The sequence below is a fragment of the Prunus dulcis genome, chromosome 7 (assembly GCF_902201215.1).
Source record: "Prunus dulcis chromosome 7, ALMONDv2, whole genome shotgun sequence".
NCBI classification, from domain to species: Eukaryota; Viridiplantae; Streptophyta; class Magnoliopsida; order Rosales; family Rosaceae; genus Prunus; species Prunus dulcis.
In genome coordinates, this window is record NC_047656.1 from 2,716,946 (window position 1) to 2,727,629 (window position 10,684).

The 10,684-nt window shown below is 40.0% G+C and overlaps 1 long non-coding RNA gene across 1 annotated transcript; it reads left to right on the top strand.

The window, feature by feature from the left end:
* Positions 1–1,443: 1,443 nt before the first annotated feature.
* On the top strand, positions 1,444–3,724 carry LOC117636009. Its single transcript, XR_004586977.1, has 3 exons — positions 1,444–1,479; positions 2,370–2,433; positions 3,541–3,724. It is a non-coding gene; the product is annotated as an uncharacterized LOC117636009 (long non-coding RNA).
* The last annotated feature ends 6,960 nt before the right edge of the window (positions 3,725–10,684 follow it).

Sequence of the window (10,684 nt, forward strand, 5' to 3'; positions counted from 1 at the left end):
AGTGATGGAACTGACAAGATAGTACATGCATTGGGAAAATTATTTGAAGAATCTAGAAAAAGAATGCAAATGGTAACTGAGGCAATAGTGAAAGATAATGAAGATTGTACTTACATTGCCAAAATGCTCAAGGACATGGGTCTTTCTCCTATGTATCAAATTGATGCATTGATTCTTATTTTGGAGAAACCATAAACTATGGCAGTGTTCAAAAATTGCCCAATGACCACGCTAGAGGATGACGGCGCTTCTATGGTGTCTTGGTTATGGATGACAATTGTGTCACAAACTCCATATGGTCATGTCTTAGTTTCTGAACACTAACATGTGTATTTTCTTTAGTAATTTTGGTGCTGGAAATCCACTATGGATAATCCTATTTTGTGAACGTGGTTGGATATAAACCATTGATCATCTTATTTTGTGAACTTGGTGTTGTATATACACCATTGATCATCTTATTTTGTGAATTGTGTGTTGGATATTTACCATGAATTAAGTAGAACTTTATGTTATATATGTTGTGAAAATTGGCTTGCTATGATGTTAGGATGGTTTGGAGCTTGTCTCACCATGTTTGAAGGAAGAATGGAAGCATAAAACCAAGGGTAGAGGTCAAGTGGCTAATGGTTCAGCAATTGACAAACAAATAGTCGATTTTCGCAAACTGTGATGGCAATTGCATGTTAGTGCATGGAAGTGCACCTGCATCTCCACTTGCCGAAGCAAGCGTTGCAGGTGCCGAAATGTTGCCCTTTGCTTAGGTAGCTGCACAAGCCACATGTTCGACAAAAGTCCACTTCGAACCCTCCTTTGCTGCAGACTGCTACGATGCTCGCTGTGCGCAATGCGCACATGTACTTTTTAAAAAAAAAAACCCCGGCCAAAACTGTAAGAACCCAAAGCAAAATATCTAAAAAGGAAGAAAATATCTAAAAAGTGAGGAAAATATCTTCTTGCAAAAAGACAATTTTGCCCTCGTATTATTTAATGGGAGAAAATTTGACTTTTTGATCGAGAAAGAATTTGGGAATTTCGCTTACGCCATTGCGTAGAGCGCGACGAAAGGAGTTCGTAGACACGGAGTAGATCCGAATCGGAACCGTAACGAAGAAGTTATGGTCTAAAAACCGCGAAGGGCAAAATGGTAATTTGGCCAAGAAGTCAGATTTTATACCCCCTCTCTATCTCTTCTCCCCGTCACTTTCTCTCTCCTCCCTCTCTCTCTCCCTCGCGTCGCCCAGCAGTGTGACCGTTCGCCTTCCAAGCGACGGCTCGGCCACCACAGGCCGAGCCGATCTCCGCCGTGGGTACCTACGGGTCCGCCTCCGTGTCGCCGTCGCAACCTGACCAACCTCCACCCCGGGGCCGCCCTGAGCTGGCCGGAAAATCGTGTTTTCCGACGGAGGTTCGTCCGAAGCTACCCAAATTTCCAGCTCGAAATTCTCCTTCGTTTCTCCACCAAATCGATCGAGTAAGGTATGGTTTCTCAACTATTTTTCGTGTTCTAGCTGATGGGTATATGGGCTTCGATCGATTTTAGCGTTAAGGGGTTGGATTTTCGACTTGAAGTTTGGCCAAAACTTCGGCCCTTCGAAACTACTATTTCTGTTCACTTTTTGGGGGTGGTCCAAGAACAAAAGTGACTCCAAATGGGGTGTTTTACCTAGGGTAGGAGTTTGAAGTCTTGGTTCCGAGATTTTTCGGCCACCCGAAATCGCTTTGGACACCCAAAGCTGCCCGCGCGAGCTGGAGCGCGTGGGCGACGGTAGTGATGAAATTCTGTGCAGTTTTGTGACCCTCGTGTCGTCACGAGCGCGTAGGATTTCGCGGATCTCAATTCGGAGTCCGTTTGGGCCCCGAACGGATTTTCCATATCGCGCGATCCGTGGGTGCAGTGTCGTTTAATCGTTGGATCGCGCTGAATTTTGGATATGTCGGTCTACGTGATTTCAGGATCACGCAGGATTCGACGGATTGCGAATCGGAGTCCCGGATACTCCGAAATCGCGAACCCTGGGGCTAGGGTTAGGGTTTTAAGCGATAACGCGATTTTGGCCAATCCGACCGTCCGATTCGGACCAAATTCGCAGAACAGGGTTCCCGCTATATGAGAAACCTTCAGGGATGATCAGATTGGCCATCGGACACCGTGGACCCCACGGGTCCCGGGTCGGCTGATCTGACGGCTTATCGCTTAAGCTGAACGTCGAACCTCCCAAAACTGTTCCAAGCGTTGAAAAAGGCTAATGTGGGCATAGGAGTATTTTGAATTGAAAAGCACGTATTTTTAGGAGCCGGGGACAGGGTGTTTAGTTGAATTTCGTTTTATTCAGCAGTTTATTAATTTAATCTTTCGGGGTAACCAGGCACCAGGAGCCCGACATAATTGAAAAAAGGACCTTCGAGGGGTCGAAGTAGCTCGGACCATCTGTGAGTGGACCTTCTTTCCTAAGTCAGATTTCATAAATGATTTGATGTGCTTTTATATAAATAAGTTTTATAAATGAGTTATATTGATTTTATATAAATAAGTTTTTAGAAATGAATTTATTTGAATAAGTTTCTTTATTTGGTCTTTGAGTAAGTTTTATTACGATTCTGAACATGATCAGTACAGTAACAGTTCTATAAATCTGTGCTGCTTATTTATAAGTTATAGAAACAGAGTTTGAGGTTGAAATTAGATGAGACAGCAGCACAACCTGAGATTTCAGTTTTAATCGGATTTTCTAAAAGGAATCTATTTTTAAACCCACCTCGTACCCATTTTCTTTATGGTGATTACCCAGAGTCGGACCGATGTCTACGGACATCCAGTCTGATTATAGTTCAGTCAGTGCACTTGACTTTGCCTCACGAGTTTCGGGGACGCTCGGACCGTGAGTGCCAGGATTTGCGGCTCGGCAGACTTGGTGTCCCGAGACCTGCCAGGATTGCGGCTCGGCTGACTCTGTGTCCCCGAGACCTGCCAGGATTGCGGATCAGGCTGACTACGGTCTCCTGCATCCTGCCAGAGCGACTCGAGTTGACTTGGTGTCATCGAGGAATCTGCCGGCGGGACAGATTGATCATAGTCCCCTGATTTCGCCAGTTTGCGGCTCGGGTAGCCTGTGTGACGCCCGAGACCTGCCAGGGAATTGACGGTTATGACAGGGGTACAAATAGGTGGTATTTTCAAAGGATTTTGGTTTTACCGTATTTAATTATGACCTTCAGTTATTTTACATCAGCTTCTCCGCTTTTTCAGGCATTAATACATTTATACAGTTTGTTCAGTTATACAAGGTTTGAGTACATGCTCATATACAAATTTGATTTTAGTGTTTTATACAACCTTGATTTCAGTGCTTTTGAATAAAATTTATCGAGTTTGATTATGATTTATATGGAATGCTTTAAGTTTAGTAAGCTTTAAATGGAAGGTGCGTATTCAGTTTATTTAACAATTTCTATAGAGAGGGTTATTTTGATTATTAAACTGTTTTCAAGAATTCTTATGTTGGTCCACTCACATCTTCAAACTGTTTTCACCCCCAGGCTGTAGACGTACGCGGGATCCACCACCGGGCCACTCATAACCTCCGCGCTTCAAGTCAGGTAGAGTTTATAGAAAATCCCTGAAACCTTGAAATTTAGAAAATGCTCTGATATCTCGTTGAAACTGAAAAAACTGGAGTTGGGATTTTGTTATTTGAATTATTCTGGCAGTTGGTGTGGATTATTCGAATGTTTAACAGGTGAAAAGTTTTGGGAATGGTCAAAATAGAGGGGAGACTCTGCCGAATTTTCGGCAGAAGTCTAAGGAAATTTTAAAGAAGAGTTGAAGCAAGAAGGGTAAAAAGGTCCCTTGTGCCCGACATTCGCCAGGTGTCGGATACGCACTGGACTTGGCTCGAATTCCAAAGTGGAAATTGGGTCGGGTCCTGTCAATTTGGTATCAGAGCATAGGTTTTACTTCCTGTAGGCTTTGCACTCTGTGCATCCTCGTTCTCTTCTCAAGTTGGTCCCAAATGGTGGTGGTATCCGTAGGAAAATTAGATAGTTATCCCGACGTAAGGGGATGAGATTAAGTTGGACAGGAATGGCACGGATGTTTGAACCGGTAGAGTAATCGGTTGTTAGAGGCTCATCAGGAGCCGTACCTACCGTGCTTAGTAAACAGGGAGATCCAAACATTCAGTAGACCCTGGAGGTGTTAGCCCAGGCTTTCGTCAGCTAGAGAACCATCCGTGAGATAGGTGGTTACAGCAAAAAGGATGAGAGCTATAAATTCTGGTAATCGTTGTCCTTAATAGTAAAGGACGATTGGATTGAATTCCAAAGTGGAAATTGGGTCGGGTCCTGTCAAAAACGTCGTCGGTTTGGACCAGGGGAAAAAAAATGTAATCTCACTATAGATGGAAGGAGTTCCTTCAGCAATAAGGATATTGTAGGGGCTTTTTCGTTCTAGCATCTATTGATGGGCCTGGGCTGCTGTAAAGAGCCAAAAGTGTGCAATTGCTCCTGGATCTGAGTTCAAGAATCAGACCCCAAGAGTGATTCAAAAGGGTAGCCGAGCCTTAGGAAACACCTTGGTCTTCTTCACCAATGAAACCAACAGTTGCTTACAGATAAATTCTTTTATTGGCTTGAGAAGCTTGTGGCATGGAAGCTAAGCATTCGTGAGTTTAGCATGAGAGAGAGAAAGACCAGATTTTCTACAATAAACAAAGGTTTAAAGCAAATGATTTCGTGAGATTTGCTGAGGAGAGAGAAAGACAGAGGTTAGGGTGGAAGAGTGGATGCTTTGGGTAATTTTTCGGCAGCTCGACAAAGGGTTTGTCGGGCTCTGGAATGGCTTGCCAGATGAGAGGATGGGGAGAGATGGAGGAATATGGCTCGAAATTGAAGGGGTTTCAAGGATGAGAGGTGAAGCTTGCTCTCTTGATGTGGATTGGTTCTGATGGTTAGGAGATGCCCCTTTTATAGCCGCTGGAAGCCCCTCCTTCCCAAGAAACCTTAATGTGTTCTCTCCAATTTTGCCAAGTCTCCCCTTTCATTTCTCTTCTCTCCCTTTGATTCATCCCATTTTGTGAAACCTTCCTCTGTCCAAACACACAAAGACAAGATTTTTAGGAGCTCTAAGGCCTTACCGTAGCTGCTTCTGTGTTAAACTCCTATTTTTGGCTACAACCTTACCTTCTTTCCTCCCCTCTTCCATGGCAAGAGTTGGAGTGAGAAAGAAATAGGTAAGGGCGCTAGTTTGAAAGGTGTCTTTTCTTCTAACAACCTGCACGCTTTATTGCCCTTTGGTTTTTTGGATGATCTACTTTGAAGTTTGCTTTTGGCCATATGCTGGAGCCTCCCAGCAGTCCACCTTCGTGAGTGGCTTTTGCCTTCTGTTGTTGTTTTATCTCCAGCTATGTGCTGGAGACTTTTAGATATTTTCTTGGTCATTTGGGCCTTCCTAAGGTGAAGGGTTAGTGTACTAAAGGAATGAGCCAACCTCCTAAAGTGATGGGCCATTTTTATTAGGGTGATAGGCCAATTTTCTAAAGTAATGGGCTTCCTATTTCTCTCCTTATGCTTACCCACCTATTTGGGCTCAAGAAATGGACTCAAGTTTTTGGGCTCCCAAGCAGCCCAAAACTTCCATTTCTCAGCTCATCAATGGGCCTCATGAATGCTCGTTACCATCCATACCACAACCCACTCAGCAAGCCCTGAGCATTTGCGTGTCTTAGGCCCACTTAAGCGTGTAGCGTGGCTAGGTGTAAAAAGAATAATTTTTCGCTTGGCATTGCATGTCGATTAGCGTGCTTGTATTTTATCGTCTTTGAAAAGGGATATGATGCTTGACGGGACACTTAGCATGGGCTTGTAGAGCCGGTGCCTTTTATAGGTCCATTTCAATTCTTAGTGTGCTTAATGGCATATTTATTTGGGCATGGCATGTGGTCGTGGCCCGTGCAAGCGTGCATGACGAATTTCGCATGCTCTTAAACAGGTCTTTTCTTAATAAAGTGTCACACTGGGCCGGAAATTTATTTGGGCCCAACCTTGAATTTTCGGGACCTCAACAGATATTTTGCTTGTTTTTTGGTCAAACAAGGAGACTTTGTTTCTCATTTTTTTATTTATAAGAAATAGTCCCTTACGTCCCCACCACCAATTCCTTATAAAAGATTAGAACATTCATAAGAGTATCCACAATCATGTTATTTCTTAGCTAAAATTTAGCTAAAAACACAAAAAAGCTATTTTAGGAGCTCTCTAAAAAAATTAAACTCCAACCATACTCCCTAATTTAGAGAGTCATAAATGTTTTACTTCTAATTGTCATAAATGCTTTACTTATTTTTTTAATTTAATTGCTGATTTTACAATAAAATTTTCATATTCAAATAATGAATATTGCAAAATAATTGTTATTCAATTTCGATATTCCATGGTTTTCTGCTTCGAAAGAATTGGATGTCAAAACAAGAAATCATATGAAAAGAATTATATATATATATATATGCGTTTTGCAAAATAACTACAAGGAAAAGATTTTTTAAATGTGTTTGTGTGTTGCAAAATATCTATAGCGAAAAGAATTTTTATTATAAAATAAATAAATAAAAAGTGATCGTGCTTTGCAAAACACCTACAACGAAAAAACAAAAGTGTTTGTGTTTTGCAACAATATAATGCATAAAAAATGATAAAATTAAAGACATCATTAAATAAATGCTTAAAATAATAATAAAATATAGTAGCATTTAATTATGGGGAGTCACTATGAGTTCTTTCTCTCTCCTTAAATTTAGGAGCTCCTAGAGATCTCCCTGTTTTAGGAGTTGGATTAGGAGCATGGTTGGAGGTGGGTTTTTTCAATTCTTCTCTAAATTTTAGCTAAGGATGTGGTTTAGGAAGCCCATTATGGATGCTCTAACTTTTTTTTTGCATCCTCATAACTAGGTCTGTGTTTTTTGTTTTTTTATTTTTTTGTTTTTTTTTTAGAGAACTCTAAGTCTTTTATAAAAACTGATTCATCAATCAAGTCTTGTGTCAAGGAAGAAAATTTTGTATCGATCAAGCTTTTAAAGTAAGTTCGAATATAATTCATATTTAATCTAGAAAAAAAAAATTGAAACATGTTGCACTTTTTTCTTCTTCTTCATCAACTGGACAACAATTGGAGGTTAATTGTAATGTTATTTTGTTTCTATGAATTATGAATGGCATTGGTATTGTTTAAATTACAAAAATATTTGGTTGTCAATTTTTTATAAAATCTTTTTGCCTTTTAAAATTGCACCTCCACAGGGTCCGCCAGTTGTTGTATACGTTGTGAAAATTGGCTTGCTATGATGTTGGGATGATTTGGAGCTTATCTCACCATGTTTGAAGGAAGAAAGGAAGCATAAAACCAAGGGTAGAGGTCATGTGGCTAATGGTTTGTAAATTGACAAACATATAGTTGGTTTTCGCAAACTGTGATGACAATTGCATATTGTGTTTGCAATTACCTAGTGACGGTTTCACAATTTGTGTTAGGGAAGTTGAGCTTTCAAAATTGGGAAATGTTATCAACATATAGGCATGTTCCCTAAGTTTTGGAAAATTTAATACTAATTTTTTACCTTGGAATTATAGTAAAAATAGTTTCTAATTAAAATATTATATCAACTCAAAGAAAATTTAAAATTTTTTAGTCCCAATCCAAGCATACCCCAAACACAGGATAGTTCTAAAATATGAATATGGTTTGAAAAATTTGGGTTAGGTTTTATTCTTCTCCATAAGGAGGTATATATAGGAGTTTACATGAGTGCTTTACAAGGAAAAAGATACAGTAATCAATTAGGATAGTATCTCATAATTATACAATAATTTGTCAACTATATAGAATAGGAAAGTAAATCTCTTAATTAATCAAGGAAATAAATCTCCTTGATTAATTAGGAGACTCACGTCAACACTCCTCCTCAAGTTGGTGCATATATGTCACCAATGCCTAACTTGATAAGTGAGTCATGAAATACTCAGCCACAAGCAGCTTTTGTTAAGATATCTGCTAGTTGATCTTCTGATTTTACGAATGGTAGGCGGATGATCTTCTTCTCAATTTTTTCTTTGATAAAATATCTATCCACCTCAACATATTTGGTTCGATCATGTTGAATTGGATTATGGGCAATATCGATAGCTGACTTGTTGTCACAATGCAACTCCATTATCTTTTCTGGCTTGAAGCCCACTTCTGTCAAGAGTCTTCTGATTCACAATAATTCACAAACTCCGTGAGCCATTCCTCAATACTCTGCTTTTGCACTAGACCCAGAAACCACATTTTGCTTTTTAAAGTAACAAGAAGTAGAGCGTCTATCTGAAATGGAACCAGCCCAATCAACATCTATATATCCAACAACTTCAAGATCTCCATTTTTTGAGAACATTGATCCTTTCTGAGGGGCTGACTTTAAGTATCTTAAGTTCCGATCAATTGCATTCCTATGAGAAACATTGGGCGAATGCATAAACTGACTAACCACACTCACAACATATGCAATATTTGGTCTTGTGTGTGCCAGGTATATCAACCTACCAACAAGGCGTTGGTACTGTTTCTTATTGGTTGGTTCTTGGTCCATGTCTTCACACAACTTGTGATTCATCCCAATGGGTGTGTCAGCAGGCTTACATCTAAGCATTCCTCTTTCAGTGAGTAGATCCATTACATACTTCCTTTGAGACAGAAATATACCAGTTTTTGACCTTGCTGCTTCGATTCCGAGAAAGTACATCTAATCACCTAAATCCTTCATATCAAATTTGACAGGACCCGATCCAAATTCCGCTTTGGAATCCGAGCCGGACCCTGTGCGTGTCCGACAAATGACCTATTTGCCCTTCTATGCAAAGCAAGATAAAATAACAAGGTTGACTTCTACCAAAAAACCGGCAGAGTTTCCCTTGTAACTGGCTCAATACCAAAACATTTTCACCTGCCAAACAAGTATATATATATATATATTATACAACCAACTGCCAACATACGTAAATATACATTCCAACAGTTCAGTTCTCAATCTAGGGCAAAATATCAGAGCAACCACTAAGAATTTACAAAGGAGTTAATCCTTTTACAAAACAAAACTTCTACATCAACTGAAAGGTGCGGAAGATGGGAAAACGGCCCGGTGGTGGATTCCTGTGCACGTCTACTACCTGGGAGCACAAAACATTCAAAAATGTGAGTGGACAAAAATAAAGGTCAAGAAAATAGCATATGAACATACTAACCCCACTGTAAAAACAGTTATGCAAAAACTGAATTTTTCCTCTTTATCATATTCGTACTAAAATCCATGCATTCACATATTTATATACGTATATGCCAATCATATTCAAGGTCAATAAAACTCTCTTAAAAGCATTGAAATCAATTTAAAACTACCACCTAGATGTACGCCTTTAATTCTGTCAATTCCTGATATCCGTCAATTCCCGATAATCCGTCAATTCCTGATAATCCGTCAATTCCCCTGGCAGGTCTCAGTGACACAAAGTCAACCCGAGCCGCAAACTGGCAGGATTCAGGGGACCGTAGTCAGCCTGATCCGCATTTCTGGCTCTCACGGTCCGGGCGTCTCCGAAACTTGTGAGGCAGATGTCAAGTGCACTGACAAACTAAAGGCAACCTGGATGTCCGTGGACATCGTCATATCCGAAGGCAACATAAACCGAAGGCAACCTGGATGTCCGTAGACATCATCTTATCCGAAGGCAACCTGTTTCTATAACTGGGTACCTAAGGTGGCTTAAGAAAATATAAAATTTCTGAAAGATCTGATGAATAATTGAATTTTTGTTAAATCTAGAACTCTGCTGCCATTTTATCTGATAAATATCTCAATCTTTACTTTCCATATCTTTTTAGTATTTTCAACTAGGCAGCAAATAAATAAAGATATTTAACTTCAACAAATCATGCTAGGAAAACCATAATCAATAAAACTTATTCAAGATCAAATAATGAAATTCATTTGCATAAAATCATTTGTAAAAGAAAAGTCCACTCACAACTGGTCCGAGCTCGCTGGACCTTTTAAAGGTCCCTCCTGCGGGTTAACTGGGGCCCGAGTGCTTGATTCAATTATCATAATAATATATATTAATAAAACTGCTCGATATAAATATTTAAATAAAACCCTGACCCCCGGCTCCTAGAAGTGCGTGCACTAATTTTAAAGTCATTTTTAAGCCCACTTAAGCAATTCGGTTGGTTAGAACTGTCTTTAAAAACCCGAGACTCACTAAGTGATAAACTTCCATATTGGTCAATACAGAACCTCATGGGGTCCACCACCTCCAATTGCCAATCCGAGAGTTCCTATAAGTTCCTCACATTTAAATAACCATATCCTGCAAGTCTGGTCTGAATCGGACGATCGGATTGACCACGATCGTGTAATCGCATAATTTCTAAACCCTAGCCCTAGGATTCGCGATATCGGAGTATCCGGGACTAAGATTCACAATTCGTTGAATCCAACACGATTCTGAAATTATCTAGACTAACATATCTGAAATTGATTACGATCCAACGGCTCAACAGCATTGAACCCGAAAATCGCACAATATGAAAAATCCGTTCGAGGCTCAAACGGTATCCAAATTGAGATCCGCGAATTTCTACGCGCTCGTAACAACC